Source organism: Budorcas taxicolor, chromosome 2, assembly GCF_023091745.1.
Source record: "Budorcas taxicolor isolate Tak-1 chromosome 2, Takin1.1, whole genome shotgun sequence".
NCBI lineage: Eukaryota > Metazoa > Chordata > Mammalia > Artiodactyla > Bovidae > Budorcas > Budorcas taxicolor.
This window is the reverse complement of record NC_068911.1, coordinates 32,615,361-32,635,318: the sequence shown is the minus strand read 5'-3', so window position 1 is coordinate 32,635,318 and position 19,958 is coordinate 32,615,361. Positions and strand designations below refer to the sequence as shown.

Sequence of the window (19,958 nt, the reverse complement as noted above, 5' to 3'; positions counted from 1 at the left end):
TAAATGGATTAAATGCACCAACCAAAAGAGACTGGTGGGATGGATACAAAAACAAGACCCATATATATGCTGTCTAAAAGAGACCCACCGAAGAGCCAGGGACACTTAAGAGATGAAAAGTAAGAGGATGGGAGAAGGTATTCCATGCAAATGGAAATCAAAAGAAAGTTGGACTAGCAATACTCATTATCAGACAAAATAGACTTCAATACAAATGAAAAAACTGGGCACCCAGAGAGGCTGAGCATCTTGTCCAAAGTCACACAGATGAAACTGGCAGGGTTGGGGTTAGAACCCATGCCCCTCGGACTCTGGAGCTCTTTAGAACTCACCAAAATACCTCCCAGGCTGGGAGATCCAGATACAATCAGCAACTCATTTCACACAATTTACCCCTCAAAGAAATGTGAAAGGAAAATCAATTGAACCCGAGGTGACAGGTCACCTCTTTTTTTCTCTACCTCACTCACACTTCTGAAGATTAATTTCCAGACTTTCACACCACATACCCAAGACAAGATTCTAAAAAACACCTGCCCATTTATGGACTCCAGGGCTTCCCAGGCGGCGCAGTTGGTAAAGAATCCACCGTCAATGCAGGAGATGCTGAAGACATGGGTTTGATCTTTGAGTGGAGAAGATCTCCTGGAGGAGGAAATGGCAACCCACTCCAGTATTCTGGCCTGGAAAAGCCCCTGGACACAAGAGCCTGGCGAGCTACAGTCCATAATGTCGCAAAGAGTCGGACATGAGTTAAGTGACTGAACAATAGCAACAACAAGTTAAGGACTCCCAACTAATTTTGTCACTGAGGACTTTCAACTCAAACTGATCTGCTTCTTTAATGATGATCAGGGGTCCAGGAGTCACTGACCAACCTACGGTAGATATCCACAGAGCAATTCCTGCTCCTTTTGGAGGAGGCAAGCAATGGGGATTCCCTGGTAGCTCAGCTGGTAAAGAATCCGCCTGCAATGCAGGAGACCTGGGTTCAATCCCTGGGTTGGGGAGATCCCTGGAGAAGGGAACGGCTACCCACTCCAGTGGAATAGCAAACAGCCAGACATGACTCAGTGATTTTCACTTTCACTTTCAGGCTTCCCTGGTGGCTCAGCAGTTAAGAATCTGCCTGCAATGCAGGAGACGCAGGTTCGATCCCTAGGTCAGGAATGCCCCGTGGAGGAGGGAATGGAAACCCACTCCGCTATTTTTGCCTGGAGAATCCCATGAACAGAGAAGCCTGGCGGGCTATGACCCACAGGGTCGCAAAGAGTCGGACGTGACTGAAGAGAATTGGAGCAGCAGCAATGAAGAGGTGACCTCAGAATTCTGAGATGCCGTATCTGTTTAATTTCTATTTTTTGGTCGTGCCATGCAGCATGTGGGATCTTAGCTCCCCGGCCAGGGGATCAAACCCACACCACATGCAGTGAGGGCACAGAGCCTTAACCACTGGGCCACCTGGGAAGTCCTGTGAAATTCCACGTCTGTTTAAAAAACCACCTGGAGCTGAGATACCTCTACCACCTGCTGCAGCTCCCAGGGAAGAGAAAGCAAACGCCACGCCATCTGAGTCTCAGATTGGGCTTTTTAATATCCCCTCTGTTGAAAGACAGGAGGAAAAAGCCCTCAAAATCCTGGAGAGAAGCCATGCTGACGGGCCCAGCCATCTTCTCTCCTTGAGCTGCGATTAATGAATTGATCCTGAAACCTCAAGACGCAAGAAAAAACTCCAAGTCACTTTCAGCACCAGATTTTTTTCCTAAAAATACTTGGCCTAAACAGTCTTAGAATTCCCCGAAACACCCCAGTGGAGCTCACTCAAGCTCTGGGAGTCAACTTACTCTGTGACTGTACAGGTGCTCAGTGAAGGGCATGGGGGCCCAGCCTGGCAGTGTTTGCCTGGAAGCCTAAATTCAGAAGCAGGGGCTGGACTTCCAGGAAGCCTAGAGATGGTCAGCCAACCAGCTCGGTCACTGATATGGCAGCTCCAAAACATCGCTGGGATGAACCTCAAAAACATGACTCCGAGAGAAGTCAGACTCGAAATCATCGTATGATTCCATCCGTTTATACAAAATGTCCAGGACAGGTAAATCCAGACAGAAAACCAACTGGGGGTGCAGGGGTTGGGGGAGCGGGGTGAGGGTACTGGGAGGGAACCAGGACGGGGTTTCTTTCGAGGGTGATGAAAACGTTCTGGAACTGCGATGGCTGCACAGCGCTGCGAGTGGACTGCATGCCGCTGAACTGTGCACTTTCAGATGGTGAATTTTACTGTTTGGTGAACGTGAGGAACAACAACAACAACGTTAAAAAACGAAGAAGAAAAGGCAGTGCCAGCAGAATTTCCTGGCAGCCCACTGGTTAGAATGTGGTGCTTCCGATGCAGGGAGCATGGGTTCCACCCCTGATCAGAGAACTAAGATCCCACAAGCCATGAAGCAAAAACTAAAAAAAAAAAGTAAAAAGAAAGAAAAAAGGCAGTGCCAGAAATCTCTACAGTCTCCATATTACAAGCCAAGGCCTGTAATTTAAGCTCCAATCCACTGGCCTTAGTTCAGCCATCCAGTGGCTCGTTTACTTAGAAGAAACCACTGGGGTCTTTCAGATAGCTGCCAATGCGTCTCCCAGTTAAGGTGATCAAAGGTCTTGGGTCGCCCAGAAGTTCTCAGGACATGCTGCGCTGCTACTCCGCACCCTGCCCCTCTCCCTTCACCTTCCACCACAGATGCAAATCTTTGACGTGTCTGCAGCCTTGCTTGGATGGCCCCAAACGAGCCCAGAACAGGCTCTTTTCTCTTTGCCCCCTCTCACCCCCCTGCCGGTTTCCTTCCTTCCCCACAGGTCTGCTAATTCCTCTCACCCATCATATCCTTGCTCGCCTGTCCTCCAAGAGGCGATCTCTGGCTTCCCAGGGAAGAACTAATTCCTCCCAAACCTCTCTACATGGTGCAGAAATCAGTGGTGCATAGTCTGAAGCCAGATGGCCTGTGGTCGGTCGCCTTTGAGTTCCCCGGAGCACGACTTTGGTGCCTCAGTTTTCCCATCTGTGAAATGGGCGCACTCGCAGTTTCTTCCTCACGAGGCTCTTAGAAGAATTAAATGAATCCACTTGTGACAAGGACCCAGGGCAGTGAGAGACATGCATGCCCTTAGCAAGTGCTAGCTGTCATTACACATATTTCTCTGTTCTACTTGTCACAGGGATTGAAATTTATTAACATCTGCACCCTCAGCGCTCAGAACTAAGCTCAAAACATGATGGGTGCTTCGCAGGGTGACTCATTGTCCCAGTTTACCCAGGATGGAGCAGTTTCCCCGGATACAGGAGTTTTGGTACTTAAACTGGGAAAGTCCCAGGCAAACCAGAACAATTTGGCCACCCCGATATTCCCACATATATTTGGAGATGATACCTATGCATAAGAAGGACACCAAAACCCATCTTGGATGGCATCCAGATTTGGAAGTATACATAAATGGAAGGAACTTAACCTTAAGAGCTTCAACTTAGAATCTAACCAAAATAAAGCTTTTTAAATAGAAAGATGTTAAAAGATTCTGATGCTGGGAGAAAGTGAAGGCCAAAGAATGAGATGTTTAGATAGCATCAGTGACTCAACGGACATGCATTTGCACAAACTTCGAGAGCTAGTGAAGGACAGGGGAGCCTGGCAGGCTGCAGTCCATGGTGTTGCAAAGAGTCGGACAGGACTTAGCGACTGAACAGCAACAGATAGGAAGATGTTACTAACAACAGACCTCAGTAATAGATGGTCCTCACAGTTCAAGGTAGTGTGAGGATCTGGCAGAAGCGTCAGCAAATATGCTCCAGAACTAGAATCACTTAATTGGTCTGGAATCCTTTGTTTCCTCCAGAGTTCTTTGGAGAGAGTGATACTTCTTCTCAACAAGGATGTCTAGGCGCAAGATCAAGATGTGGGCACAAAGAACTTGAAAAGGGAAGCAAACATCAACAAGATAAAAACCGAAAGAAAAAAAAGCCACACCCTCCAAACTTCAAGATTAGTTGATTTTTTTCTCTTCAATGTAAGTTTCATCTTGGGGCTCTGGTGAAGGGGTGCACATGGATTCTGCCAACAACCACTCCCAGTTCTGGCTGGGATTTCAGAAGAGAGTGAGGAGGGGGTGCTACCCTCGGCTCCACCATCCACCGAAGATCTGGACTCTGGGCAGGCGCCTCACTGCCACCAGCCCAAACTCAGTAATACCTGTCACTCCACATTCATCACCTGGTCCTTGGTGTGGCTCCGAAGCCACTTCATCTAACCCAGATGGTGCGTCATGCATTCTCCAGAAATGACAGTCTTTCATCACGGGTGTCAAGAAAATTCGGAGACTAACGACCTTCTACCCTGAGACACCATGAACGTCAGCAACTGCTGCTGACATGCGTGGACAGGAAGAAGGGGGACAGAGTTCACACTGCCGCAGGCACCTCCACCCTCAGTGCTTTATAACCAGCAAGGATGGGTGGGGGGAGCTTGGCAGAAACTAGGGGCTTTAAGGAGCCTTGGGTGATTCTCTTCCTTCCCAACTCCAATTCTTTCTGGTGAAATGACCGACAGGCAAGCAGGGTCCAAAAACAAAGGACAGAGAGGTGACTCCTGATGCTGAGTAAATTCTCCCTAGGCAATTGCAGAAGACACGCGGGCTTGACTGCCAATTCCAGTCAGGAACTGACCTGGTGGAGAAGCGTGGCCACTGAGCTCAGAGATGTTACAGGTGGGATGTGTGTGCCTGGTACCTGATACCGCTATGTGTGGGGTTTTCAGAAACACCTGCGTGGGTCCTGTTATTCACAAGCATGGCTGGGTACCACCCATCTCTAAGAGGTCAGAGGGAATGACGTGGACCACAACCTGCATACCCAACCATGATCTGGGGAAAAGAGAAGACACAGAAGAATGTGAGCAAGTGCGGCACATAGAGGGGAACACAAAGGGACCAAAGAAAGTTAAGACCGTAGGATTTTTTTTTTTTTTTTGGATGATAGGATTTTTAAGACAAGTCGAATATTTAAGAGCAAAAACCTGGAGGGCTTCTCTGGTGGCTCGGTGGTAAAGAAATCGCCTACCAAATGCAGGAGACACGGGTTCGATCCCTGGTCCGGGAAGATCCCTCGTGTGGAACAACTAGACCCGTGTGCCACAACTTCTTAGCCTGTGTCTACACCCTGGGAGCCACAACTACAGAGCCCATGTGCCCGCGCTCTGCAACAGGAGAGGCCACCACAGTGAGAAGCCTGCACATCACAACGAGAGCAGCCCCCGCTCCCGACAACTTGAGAAAAGCCCGAGGAGCAAACGAAGACCCAGCACAGCCAAACAGAAAGAAAGAAAGAAAGAAGCGCACAACCTCAGTTCAAAATCCAGCTCTTGTCACTTCTAGGCTGTGTGACCGTGTTTCATTTCTCCATGCCTCGGTCTCTTCATCAGGAAAATGGAATTATAATCGGACCCCCACCTTCACAGGGTTGCATGTGCTCAGAACACTGGGCACTTGAGTCATTACAAAAGCATTAGATTTAACTACTTACAGGGAGGCGGAATCGAGTCCAGGGAGGGGGAGGTTGCTTGCTCGCAGTGACACAGACAGGCAGAAGGCAGAATGCAGATCCCTTCACACCATGCTCGCCCCTTCTCAGGCCACTTCCTTCACGCCTTTACTTGTTTGTCCAAACCGCCTACAGTTTGATCCTCCCGCCCTCACCCGCATTGGAGAGGGTAACACCCTCTAAAGTTGTCCACATCCTCATCACAGAAGGCTCATTCCTGGCAGCTCAGACGACAAAGAATCCGCCTGCAATGCAGAAGACCTGGGTTCAGTCCCTGGGTCGGGAGGATCTCCTGGAGAAGGGAATGGCAACCCACTCCAGTATTCTTGCCTGGAAAATGGGCAGAGGAGCCTGGCGGGCTACAGTCCATGGGGTTCCAGAGCTGGACAAGACTGAGCAACTCACACTTTCACTTTCAATTCCCAGAACATGTGGTTCTTTTTTTTTTAATACTTATTTTTATCTTTTAAAGATTTTTTTTAATGTGGACTTTTTTTTTTAAGTTTTTATTTACTTTGATACAATATGTTGTTCAGTCACTTAAGCATGTCCCACTCTTTGCAACCCCATGGACTGCACCATGCCGGGCTTCCCTGACCTTCACCATCTCCCAGAGCTTGCTCAAACTCACGTCCATTGAGTAGGAGATGCCATCCAATGTAGCTTCTGTTTTATGTTTTGGGTTTTGGCATGGAGGCACGTGGGATCTTAGCTGCCCATCCAGGGATCAAACCTGCACCTCCTGAATTGAAAGACGAAGTCTTAACCACAGGACTGTCAGGGAAGTTCCAGAATACGTTGCCTTAAATGGCAAAAGGGACTGTGCAGCTGTGACGAGGTTAAGGCCCTTGAGAGGAGGAGATGATTCAAGTGGCCCCAAGACAACCACAATGGTCCTTAGAAGACGGAGGCAGGAGGGCCTCAAAGACAGAAGAGGCCCTATTGGCTCTGAAATAGGCTCAGGGAGCCATGGACCAAGATACATAGGTGATTGCTAGTTGGTTTTTTCCAGTAGTCACGTACGGACGTGAGAGTTGGACCATAAAGAAGGCTGAGAACAGAAGAATTGATGCTTTTGAACGTTGGTGCTGGAGGCAACTCTTGAGAGTCCCTTGGACAGAAGATCAAACCAGTCCATCCTAAAGGAAATCAGTCCTGAATATTCACTGGAAGGACTGATGCTGAAGCTGAAGCTCCAATACTCTGGCCACCTGATGTGAAGAACTGACTCACTGGAAAAGACCCTGATGCTGGCAAAGATTGAAGGCAGGAGGAGAAGGGGACGACAGAGGATGAGATGGTTGGATGGCATCACCGACTCAATGGACATGAATTTGAGAAAATTCCGGGTGATAGGGAAGGACAAGTGTGCTGTAGTCCATGGGGTCCCAAAGAGTCAGACACGACTGAGCGAATGAACAACAAAATGAAGAAGCTAGAAAGGACCAGGAGATGGATTCTCTTTCGCCGAGAGCCTCCAGGAGAGCAGCGCCTGGAGTTTCACCCAGTGACACCCATTGTGGACTCCTGACCTCCAGACTGTATGATCATAAACGTGTTGTTTCAGCTACTAGGCTTGTAATCTCTTACAGTAGGCAGAGCAAACAAACCTGCCCACTCCTAGCTGGGTAGCCCAATTCCCACCAGCCCTGCAGACTCCCAAGGGGTCTCTCCCACCCCCACAGCAGTGCCCCCCACCAGAGACCTGAGCCCCTCAACCTCCCACCCTAGCTCCCAGGCATCTGTCCTCCCACCCTCAGCTCAGCAGGAACCCTTCTTCAGGCTCAACCTCTACTTCAAGCCCACGAGAGTGGCCACCCCACCACACCCTGCCACATCCCAGGGACGCTGCTCCAGCAATGACCCCTTCTGACAGCCCTGCCCTCTCAGCTGGCTCCTCTCCTGATCTCAGGCTTGCTTGTGCTTAGTCAGTCGTGTCTGATTTTTTTGTGACCCCATGGACTGCAGTCCGCCAGGCTCCTCTGTCCATGAGATTCTCCAGGCAAGAATATTGGAGTGGGTTGCCATGCCCTCCTCCAGGGGATCTTCCTGACCCAGGGATCGAACTCGTGTCTCCGGCATCTCCTGCACTGGCAGGCAGGTTCTTTAACACAAGTACCACCTGGGAAGCCCCTCCCAATCTCTAAGCTTGTTCAAATTGTTCCTCATTAAGAGGTAAAAACAGGGCTTCCCTGGCGGCTCGGTGGTAAAGAATCCACCTGCCAATGCAGGAGACACAGGTTCGATCCCTGAACCAGGGAGATCCCACATGCCAAGGGGCAAATAAGCCCATGTGCCACAACTACTGATCCTGCGCTCCAGAGCCGGGGAGCCACAACCGATGACGCCCGTGCACCCTAGACAGAGCCTGGGCCCCTCAACAAGAGAAGCCACTGCAACGAGAAGCCCACGCACCACAGCTAGAGGGGAGCCCCCGCTCTCCGAAACTAGACAAAGCCCGAGCAGCAACAAAGACCCAGCACGGCCATAAATAAATAAATATTTTAAACAAGAAAGGTAAAAATAAAAGCCCCCGCTACCCCAGCCTGCATCCTCAGCCCCTCTGCCTGCGAGCTTCTCTTGCACGTCCTTGGATTCACCCAGGGCCACCAATCTCCTTCCTCCCTCGGCCATGACCCCTCCAAGCCCACTTCCTATTTCCTGTCCTCCTCTCCCAAGGCTGGGGCAACTTCTCTGGAAGGACTTCCTCACTAGCCTGGCCTTGCACCTCCATCTTCTTCTGGGTCAGCCCTTCCATGGAAGGACCCCAGGGACTTGGGGGTCTGCACACAACCCCGAGAGTCCCCTCAACTCCTCAACCCCACACCTGCCATCTTCACCTTTAGCAAAGAGCAAACTGTTTGAACACAGAGCTGGCCTCTCCCCCAGGCCTGGTGGGGAGGTAAACTGAGTCTCACACCATGGAAGCACCTACCAAAATTTAATACGCAGGAGTCCTTTAACCCAGAGATTCCTCCTCTAGGTATGTGCATCGGAGCTGACGCCATGCGTTGAGGTAGTGACAAACGCTGAGCACACAGGGGTACCCACTGCCTTGTTGCTAGAAACCACCTAATTGTCCGTCAGCAGAGAACTGGGTAGACCAGTTACACTCCACCCACAGCGGGGAATGGCGTGCGACCATCAAGACTGAAAGAGGAACTTCATGTGTGGAAACACAGATGTCCCTGCAATATTAACAGATCACTGCGTGAAAAAAGCCCAAATGGTGTCTATCATCTCAGGCCATCACTGGTGTACAAGGAAGAAGGATACACATTTCCTTATAAAATACGCATGAAATGTCTCCAAATGGATACACAAGGAAGTGATACAGCAACCGGAAATTCTCTGGCAGTGCAGAGGTTAGGACTCAGCGCTTTCACCAACCACCCAACCTAAAGGGGGGGGGTGGGGCGGGGGAGAAGAAACAGGTAACAGTGGCTGCCTGTAAAAGGAGGAGGGAGGTACACTGGGGAATGTAGCTGGATGAATGCTTTTCACTCTTAGACTTGGTCTGTTGTATAATGAGCCATAGCCATACTACATAGTCAAAAAATTAAGGAATTATTTAAGTTAAATATAATTATAACATAATAAATTTGTAGTTCTATGATCTATTCTTTATAATTTGTATTAATTATAACATACTTATAATTAAATGTTTTAAAATTAAATTAAATTTAAAATATAATAAACTTTTTTTTAAAATAGGGACAAAGAGCCTCTTCTGCAAACCCCATATCTGTCCTTCCCAGGTTGGTTTCTCACATCCTCCCACTTCTGGGTGAAATGACATCATTAGTCCTTGGTCCCATGACTGGTGTTTCATGCCCCTCAGCTGGCCTTTGGCCCCTCCGTAAGGGTTTGCAGACAGATTTTCAGGTTACTGATTACTTCTCTTTGGTGAGAAGACATGCACACCACCGCTTCCTCTATCTCAGTCCCGAATCTGTACTAATAACATCCTATCGGCCACAGTAAAACTCTTCTCTTTTCACACGGGGAGTTCTAAAAGCTGAGGATGGATGTGGGACTGTGGGCCGGGTGGCATGGGCCCTCCCTCACTGGCCTTAAGGAACCCATTTGAGGAAGGAAAGTGAACCAGCCTGGGAAGACATGGGAGCAAGCACAAAGGGGAAACTGAGCCCAGATTCTAAGGCAAGCAGAAGGTCTGAGACAAGAGAAGGATGCAGGCAAGGGAAATAGGAGGGGGATGCAGAGGCAGGCACACCTGTGCTCCACGGGGAAGTGACAGAGGTTGGCCAGGAGGGTGAGGCCAGGTTACAGGAGCCTTTGCACCATCAAGAGTCCAGCCCTGGGACTGCCTGGCAGTCCAATGGCTAAGACCACAATTTCACTGCAGGGGATGCGGGTTCAATCCGTCAGGGAACTAAGATCCCCACATGTTGCACAACCAAAATAAAACAAACAAAAAATAAGCCTGGTCCGCGCGAGGTGGGGATGGGACCAGATCTTTCAGGGAGGGACCCCGCCCCCCAAGCAGGTTCTGTTTCATTAACCAGCAGCCCAAAAGCGGCTTGAAAAACCCCCTCCAAGTTTTCAACTCCTGCCAAGGATAATTCATTCTAAAAATAAGCCTCAAAACCTAGAATATCAGGGGAAAGCAGCCACAGCAAAAGCCACCCAAGAAGTCCCCGTCAGTATAAACACACATCAAAGGCCCAACGGCCCATCGCCAAGGGCTTCTCTCCCCAGATCACACAATCAACATAACAAAAACTCCCGAGGCTAGTAACTCCTGGTGTTGCTATCATCTGACCGAGGCCCTTTTTCAATATCCCTCCCCCGAAAGTCTCTTAATAATTTTCTAAAATGATCCCCTATTTCTCTCTGCCTCCTTAAGAGTCTGCAAAAGAAAAAAAAAAAAAAAGATAAGAAAACACTCACCTCGGAGTCTTGTGGTTCTGTGACACCCCAGGCTGCGCATAGCCCCCGTCCCATCCCCTCCTTTGCTGTTTCAAGACTTCTGAAGGCTCCCCGTGGGTAAGAACTCCGTGTAAAGTAAGAGCTACTAGCTTCCCTGGAAGCCTCCCTTAAGGAAAGTCAACAAGCTGGGCATCTGTCTTGACGATAACTATGCGTTACTTGGGAGGCTCCTATTTGCTTATTTCCTCAGTTCTGGCCATATTCCAGATGACTGTGGGTTTTATAACTGTCATGTCTTTGAGAATTATAAAACAGTGTTTCCTTCAGCGAGACTTCAGGTAAGGACAGGGTGGTAAGCATTAACCTCCTGCAGTCTTTCCAGCCTTCCCCTGGCCCATCCGTAACAAGCCCAGCCCTGGATGATGTACGCCTTCCTCATTCGTCCTAATTGCTTCCTGTCTGCAAATTAGATTCTGTTTCCCTAACTAGCCCACATCACACCCCTCTGGGGAAGGGCTGAGATCCTTGTTTCTCTGGATTCTCCCTCCACAGAGCTTTGGGGAAAGCAACACACAGACTACCTCCTAGCCAGAGATTTCATGCACATAGATGGCATGCTGCTGCTGCTGCTAAGTCGCTTCAGTCATGTCCGACTCTGTGCGACCCCATAGATGGCAGCCCACCAGCCTCCCCTGTCCCTGGGGTTCTCAAGGCAAGAACACTGGAGAGCGTTGCATATATAGCCCACATATGATGGGGCAATCTATGGCGTAAGCTCCAAGAGTGTATCGGCAGGGCATAGTTTTTCCAGTTTGACATATAGCACTGTATAAGTTTGGGGGGCTTCCCAGGTGACTAAAGTGGTAAAGAATCCACCTGCCAACACAGGAGACGTGGGTTCAATCCCAGAGTTGGGAAGATCTCTGGAGAAGGAAATGGCCACCCACCCTAGTACTCTTGCCTGGGAAATCCCATAGACAGAGGAGCCTGGCGGGCTACAGTCCCCGGGGTCACAAAAAGTCGGACACCAACTGAGCAAATGAACAACAACAACAACTGTGTAAGTTTTAGGTGTACAACATAATGATTTCCCTTACACATCATGAAATGATTACAAGTAGTTTAGTGAACAGCCATCCTCTCGTAGTCTCAACCCAAAGAAACAGAAAAAAATTCTTTGCATGAGAACTCTGATTTACTCTCTTAATAAGTTTCACAAATAATGTATAGTATGTTCATTATCTTTATTATGAATTTACATTCTGATTACTTAGAAGTAGAGAACTAGAGAAGTATGTATTTTTTATGTTTTTTACTTTTTTAAACTTATTATTTTATATTGGAGTATAGCTGATTAACAATATTGTGATAGTTTCAGGTGGATAGCAAAGGAATTCAGCCATACAGATGCATGCATCCGTTCTTCCCCAAACTCCTCTGCTATCCAGGCTGTCACATAACATTGAGCAGAGGAGTAAGTATTTTTTAAATACAGAAGAAAAGACAAATTTCCTTAAAGAATTCCAACTGACGTGTAGAAGCACCCTCCCTCTAAGTGAAAGTGAAGTCTCTCCTGTTGTGTCCAACTCTGTGTGACCCCTTGAGCTGTAGCCTACCAGGCTCCTCTGTCCCTGGGATTTTCCAGGCAAGAGTACTGGAGTGGGTTGCCATTTCCTTCTCCAGGGGATCTTCCGGACTCAGGGATCAAACTCAGGTCTCCCGAATTGTAGATAGATGCTTTACCATCTGAGCCACCAGGGAAACCCAAAACCATAGCTTTGACTAGATGGACATTTGTCCATCTACTTTGTCAGCAAAGTAATGTCTCTGCTTTTTAATATGCTCCGCAAGGCATGTTGGATCTTAGCTCCCCACGGACTGCAGCCCACCAGGCTCCTCTGTCTGTGGAGTTTTCCAGGCAAGAATACTGGAATGGATTGCCATTCCCTTCTCCAGAGGATCTTCTCAACCCAGGGATCGAATCCTGGTCTCCTGCATTGCAGGCAGACTCTTTACCGTTTGAGCTACAGGGAAGTTTCTTCTTCCTCTAAGAAGTAGAGCTTAATCTTGACCCTTCCTCTCCTGGGTGAGGCTTTCTCTGATAGCTCAGTTGGTAAAGAATCTGCCTGCAATGCAGGGGACCTCGGTTCGATTCCTGGGTCTGGAAGATCCACTGGAGAAGGGATAGGCTACCCACTCCAGTATTCTTGGGCTTCCCTGGTGGCTCAGCTGGTAAAGAATCTGCCTGCAATGCAGGAGGCCTGCTTTTGATCCCTGGGTTGGGAAGATCCCCTGGAGGAAGGAAAGGCTAATGGTCTATGAAAAGAGAAAAAGAGGAACTCTGCTACGGGGAAAGCTGGCAGCAGCGATGTCTTCAGTTATCATGTTGTACCCCCTCGTGAAGTGAAGAGCCCTTCATCTCTGTGGCCTTCTCCCGCAAAACCGGTAACCCCAGTAGAATCACAAGACAAACATCAGACCAACCCAATGTGAGGGAAATTCTACGAAATCTTTGCCCATTACAGCTTAGAAACAGCCATGAGAAACAAGGAAAGATTGAGGAGACAGGAGGAGAGTTGGTGATGGTGTGATTAAATGCAGTGTGGTACCCTGGATGGGGTCTGGGAACAGAAAAAGAGACTTTAGCAGAAACGTCAAACAATGTCTGGAGGGTGAGCGACAGTGAGGTGCCAGAGCTCATTTCCTAGTTTCACACAAGTCCTGCAGTGATGATGTAAGATGTTCACAGATGAGGGAAGACGTTCACAGCGGGGAAACTAGGGGAGAGGTGGATGGAACACTCCTTGCACTAACTGCTGCTGCTGCTGCTAAGTCACTTTAGTCGTGTCCGACTCTGTGTGACCCCATAGACGGCAGCCCACCAGGCTCCCCCGTCCCTGGGATTCTACTTTCTGGCAAATCTAAAATTAAACTATCAGATGGAGGTTTCCCTGGCGGTTCACTGGCCAAGACTCCCGAAGCAGAGGGCCCAAGGTCAGGGAACTAGATCCCGCATGCGATAACTAAGATCCCACACAGCCAAATAAATAAATATTTAAAAAAAAACAAAAAACCAACTTTAAGATGAACTGAAGCAGGGCAGGCCTTACCCAAAAGCATACAAGTTCAGTTTTTAAAGACAAAACAGGGCTTCCGGGGTAATGCAGTGGTTAAGAATCTGAATGCCAATGCAAGGGACACAGGTTCAATACCTGGTCCGGGTAGATCCCACGTTCCTCAGGACAACTAAGTTCTTGCGCCACAACTACAGAAACCTGCATGCCTGCCTAGAGACCATGCTCCACAGCAAGAAAAGCTACCGCAATGAGAAGCCCACGTACGCAACTAAAGAGTAGCTCCCGCTCCCGCTCGCTACAACTAGAGAAAAGTCTGCCCAGCAACAAAGACCCAGTGCAGCCAAAAACAAATATATAAGTCTTTTTTTTTAATTTAAAAAAAAATCAAGCTGCCATTAAAAAGAAGTTTAAGGTTTAATTTACTTTTTTTTTTTTAAAGAAAGTTTTCTTTCCCCTCAGGTATTTTGGTTAAACGGGAAGGATTAAGTGGAGGCCAGGGTGATGATCAGGGTTTCTAGTATTTCTCCCTGACCCATTGCTAGATAGGTAACAGGTAGATAGATAGATGATTACCAATTACTAGATAGATACACAGGTAGATAGGCAGACAGACATATACACAGATACCCCCATTTTAAGTGAATAAGCCTTAAAGTTTAATGAATCTCCTCCCAGCATTTGCACACTGATGCCTGGCCACAAATAGGTGATAAACTATATATATATAGATAGATAGATAGATAGATAGATAGATAGATAGATTGATTGATTGATTGAAGTCACTCAGTCGTGTCCGACTCTTTGTGGCCCCATGGACTGTAGCCTACCAGGCTCCTCTGTCCATGGGATTTTCCAGGCAAGAATACTGGAGTGGGTTGCCATTTCCTTTTTATATATCTCACCACAAATAGGTTAGGTGGCCACAGGTAGGTGATAAACTTCTAAAAATACATCCTCCTGATGTGTATAGAACAGTTTTCTGGATTTAGGTATTAGGTCAACACACAAAAGGGCAAGGCCTTCAGAGAGAAGATAAGGCAGCTTTTTCACCACCCACTTAATCCTCTAAAATCAGTTCTTTCAGGAAGAGAAAGAGGAAGATTATTCAATTCCATTCCCTGCCCCCACAGTCCAGGCCCCAGAAAAGAATACAGGCATTAGAGAAATGACCCCAGGGAAAAAGACATTCCTGTGCAAAAAAGAAGGACACACACACATGCAAATTGTCGGGCCTCCTAAGAAAATAGCCTAGTTTGTACACAAGGTGGAGAACCAGCTGAGGAGGTCAAAGAGAGCTGGTCTTTCACGGTCTCCGGAGAAAACTATTCTTTATAATCTATTAGGAGGAAGAATTTAGACAAAAAGGGAAACTGGGATCTCCAACTCTCTTCGGGAGAGGAAGTGAGAAATTACACTAAGGTTCTTAGGCCAATGAACCCCAAATAAATTCAGCCTACCTCCGTTAAAAATACAGAAGCTCACAGGGAAAGATTTCAGAGACATGTTTTCACATTCCATCTTCCGAATTCAGTTTCTTTCGCCAGGCAGAGATAAAGTGACCACAATCTGAGAGTCAGGTTCAAATATGGCTAAAGTACAAATTACAGTGATTTGTGGAATGGAAAATGCTTCCACTGGGGAGCTGGGCTGCGCCCCCAGAATCAAAGGGAAACAATTCCCCCCCCCGGATTCCTGGTGAAACCACATCCCCAGTTTCCACATGAATGACGGTTTTTGATGAAACAGCACAATGAGAACATTAATAGGGCTGCATCAGGAGACAAAATTATACGTACCCTGATTACAACTTCATAAAAAAGCAGGCACCATGACAAGAAGCCGCCAAATAAGGAAAACTGATGCTAGCTGTTTCATTCACAGGCTGAGATTATACTGGATACGCTTCGTTATCTTTCATGCTTTCTGTAATATTGTTATTTTTTACATAACTTTAAAAAATACCAATGCAGCCTTTATGAATAATCTCCCTGGACTCAAGGATAGGGTGAGTCAATGCTAAGCTCTTACATTTACCTCAGGAACATTGTCAATTCTCAAACTCCAAGAGAGGAAATTCCCTGGCAGTCCAGTGGTCAGGATTTCCTCCTTGCTTTCACTGCAGGGGGCATGGGTTAGATCTCCCAAAATAAATAAATTTTTTTTTTTAAAGAAAAGAAGAAACCCCCATGAGCTAAATAAATAGCTTAAATTCTTCACCATTATTTTCCCTGACGTTAACACCCACGAAGAAGAAAGTGCCTCTGACTTTTCGGATCTTGGTGAATTAACTTCCTACCTACTAGGTAAACAGGGAATTGCCACTGAGACACCCGTGATATTTACTTTCTTCTGTCCAGGCCCTAAGTCTTATGAAAGTACACACAGTTCTTCTACAGAAATAATCTGCAGTCAAAAGACAAATTCACTGGCCACAAAAGTGTTATCCCGACTGCCCTGAGCTCCAGTGCAGGTGCAAACAGTAAGATGAAATTGTGAGGACCCAGGAAAGTACCACTTAGAGCTCAAATAACCCCAATGAGTTAAGGAAGGCTACTTGCTTGGTGAGACAGACCACATTGCCCAGTGAGCTATTTTCATTGCAATAAAAGCACAAACAAATAGAAGACAGGTCACAGTGTCAAAACTCTAAGACTTCGAGTCATGGAACTCATTTTTTTCCACCATCACTGTAGCTGGGGTTGATTCATTTTCAGTGGGAGAATTTTAAGTCCTTGATGGGCATACTCCCATTCTCAGAGTGGCACCATAGCACTGCCAGTGGTGGGTAAAAGCAAGGAAGCATGCCCTGTCTATCTCCTTGAAAATGAACTTGGGCTGGAAATGCCTTCCAGTTCCTTTGCTCTCAGTGGCTTCTCTTTTACTGTCCTCAACTATGGGCTAGCCTGCACTTCCTCCAAAGCTTTGCTGAGCCTCTTCTGCTCATTTGGAATACATGTACCTTCTATGACGTGTATTCTCAGGTCTCTGCTTTCCTATGAAATTTTCCCTGACTTGTAGCTCACTCCTTTCCATTTCTTTCAATTCTTCCAGAGTAAAGGGCATTGCTGAGCACTGACTATCCACCTGTGTTTTTTTCCACTTTCCACTGCAGCATAAACCCCTCAGAACCTAGAGACATTTCTTCTGTGTCCTTTACAAGGCTAGAGTAGCATTTTATTTCCCCACAACCATCCAGTAAAAGCGACTAAAGGAACAAAGGAAAGTTTACTCACCAGAGACAGTGAAATGACTTCAACCTAGTATTTAGAGACTTAAGAAATTGATTCTCCATCTCAGATCAATCAGTGAGTCACTTAATCCACAAAAACATTACAATGAGGATACTTTCACAAATGTGAATAAAAGCATCTATTATTCATGCCTTCAAGTAACAGGAAAGGGGGAAGATGGGCCCCTCCCATCGTAGATCTACAATAGACGTTTCTTAGAGAGTCTGGGGCACCTTTAAACCCCAGTGCAAGGACTGGTTGAGGTAAGCCAGGAGCAGCATGGGTATTATTCTACGCCAGGTAGAGCCAGTCCTGCTTGCAGGCCTCCAAGTCAACTTCGATAAAACCAAACAGTCTGGTGGAGTCCCAGATACCAGCTCACGCTGGACACCGCATCCAGGTGAGTCTCACTGTAAGAGTCAATCAGAGATGGCTTGGGCAGGGCCAGGGGACGGGGTGGGGGGTAAGAAGATAAGGGAGGCAGTCAAGCACACACTAATGCAAACCACATCTTTCCTTAAAAGGGCCCCAGGGGAACTGCAGGGCCAACCTGCGTTCCAGACAGCCCTTGAACCAGCACCAGCTCACCCAGCCAAGGGTTTATTCCCCTTGGGAAGATGGGTGGGCGAGTCTTACTCTGATGCACTAAGATGGGAAGGCCCTGTGCCTTCCAGAAACTGGATTTCCCAGCCACCAAAGCTCAGTCCGACATGCAATGACATCAGCCCCACTTATCGGAAGCACAAAAGCCACCAGAAAACTAATCAAAGACCAGCTGGCCTGATCCCTGGAATGCACAGCCGGTCCAGAATTCCCCATTTCCCCATCACCTCCTGTCCTGACCTTGATGAAGGGTTTCTGGCATAACAATGACTCCACTGCCCAGATCACAGTGACCTGGAAACCAAAGAGAAAGAGGCCACCTACCTAGCTGGGCGTGGAGGGCCAATGTCCACCTCGCCGGCCTGTGCCACTGGCATGTATCTGGCAACGGCAGTGGACCGGGTCCCGGCCGACCCCTGCGCTCACAGGGTGCCTACCTTACCCGCCCCCCACATGCCCTCCCCCGCGAGGGGTCTAGCCAGGGCCCTGGCTCCGTTTGCTCTGTATTAGGAATTTTCATCTCTCGTGGGCTCCCTAGGCCCGCCGGTGTCCGCTGAGAGCGGTCCTGAATACTATGGGGAACCCCCTGGAGCGGGGGATGGCGGGGAAAAGCAGATATCGTGGACCCCAGAAGTCGAATTTCTGGGACCGGCGTCGGAAATCTGTTGGGCTTTTTTTGTTTGGTTGGTTGGTTTTGTTTCTGAATAGCCGGGCGATAATGAGTCTGGAAAATTCAACTTTGAGAGAGCAGCCACCAAGCGAGACAAAACTTTCTTGAAAAGCTTCGGGGTATCCTCTCCCGAGGAGGAGACCCCCGCGAGCAACACGGGGCGCGCTTTCAGGTGAGGGCGGGATGACCCCACCGCGCGCGATCCGCGGGCGATCGGCTCACTTCGGGGAGCAGGAACGGGACCCAGCCTGGACTGCGGCGGGAACAAGCGCCAAGTGCTGGAAGCCCGGCCTCCCCGGCCCCGCGTGGAAGACTCCGACGCCCTCCAACCACCTCGAACCCCGGGGACCCGCCAGGGTTCCGGGACACCGCCACCACTCCCGCGGAGTCCGGAGCGGGTGCTGGCGCCGCACCGACCCCGCTCTCCACCCACCACCAGCTCGACGCTCCGCGGATCAGCACCCCGGTCGCTGCCTCCTCCCGTCGGCGACCCCAGCCCGCGCCCCCGCCGCCAGCCAACGCGCTCCTCACTCACCGCCGCGCGCGCCGCCAGTCGAGCCGGGAGGTCTGAGCAGACGGAGCTGGGGGGGCGGACTGGCTGGAAGACGGCGGGGAGGAGCGCCTGAAGGCGGGGGGCGGGAGCTGGACCGGCCGGGGCGGGGCGCTCCGGCTCCTGCTTCCGGCTTGTCCCCGCCTCTATGCGCCGCCTGGACCCGATCCTTCCCACTCGCGGGGGGCCGCCTCCCCCAAGCTAGAAACCCCACCAGGGACCTGCGACCCTCTGGCTTCTGCCCTTCCCCTCCACCGCTCCGATCTCCTGCTACCCTCGGAACACCCCCTTGACACCCCCAGACCCCGCTCACTCCCTGGAACCCCCTAGTTTCAGCCCAGACCCCACTCTCGGAGTGTGTCTCCCCTTTCGGGTTCTGCTCCTGCTCGTGGATCCGCGCCACGTGCCCGCACAACCTTGAACTCCCCTCCTGAGTTCCATTCCCACTCTGCTCTCCCCTGCGCCCCTGGGTCCCCATCTTCGGCATTTGTTCTCCTTCCCGGTTCTCAGACAATGCTGATCACCTCCAGATCCCTTGCCAAGGCATCCAGCGCTCCCTGCCCTCCGGAAGTCGGCCCTTTTCTCCCCATACCTCAATTCTGTGCATTCAGATGCATCCAGGCAACCCAAGAAAACCCATGTGCCTTTGGCCATGTGCCCACTTGCTCTGGCCTCAGTCTCCTGTCTGTAACAGGGCATAACAGTATCTGTCTCATAAGATCCACAGATTTAGCTGAACAATGCAAGCAAAGCTTCAGCACAGATTGTGCTAAATTAAACCTATCCTAGCTGCTAACTCGCAGAAGGCAATGGCACCCCACTCCAGTACTCTTGCCTGGAAAATCCCATGGACGGAGGAGCCTGGCAGGCTGCAGTCCACGGTCGCTAAGAGTCAGACACGACTGAGCGACTTCACTTTCACTTTTCACTTTCATGCATTGGAGAAGGAAATGGCAACCTGCTCCAGTGTTCTTGCCTGGAGAATCCCAGGGATGGTGGAGCCTGGTGGGCTGCCGTCTCTGGGGTCTCATAGAGTCGGACACAACTGAAGCGACTTGGCAGCAGCAGCAGCTGCTAACTATTGGACTGGTCAAAAAGTTCATTCAGGTTTTCCCTAAGATGAAACAGAAATGAATTTTTTGGCCAACCCAATACTTTGCATGCGCCCAGGGTGTCCTGTGGCCCCTGCTACTTTCTCACTCAATCACTGAAAGCTCTGGAAATGAGTAACTACTATTTCAGTTCAGCTCAGTTTAGTTCAGTCGCTCAGTCGTGTCCGACTTTTTGCGACCCCATGAATTGCAGCACACCAGCCCTCCCTGTCCATCACCAACTCCCAGAGTCCACTCAAACTCAT

The 19,958-nt window shown here is 49.2% G+C and overlaps 1 protein-coding gene across 1 annotated transcript in view; it reads right to left on the bottom strand.

Moving 5' to 3' along the window:
- The window catches only part of LITAF (lipopolysaccharide induced TNF factor), a 36,688-nt gene extending 18,056 nt beyond the window's left edge, over nt 1-18,632 (bottom strand). The window contains exon 1 of the mRNA XM_052636170.1: nt 18,587-18,632. The gene's annotated coding sequence lies outside the window, so the exon portion shown is untranslated. The remainder of the gene's footprint in view (nt 1-18,586) is intronic.
- Nucleotides 18,633-19,958: the final 1,326 nt, after the last annotated feature.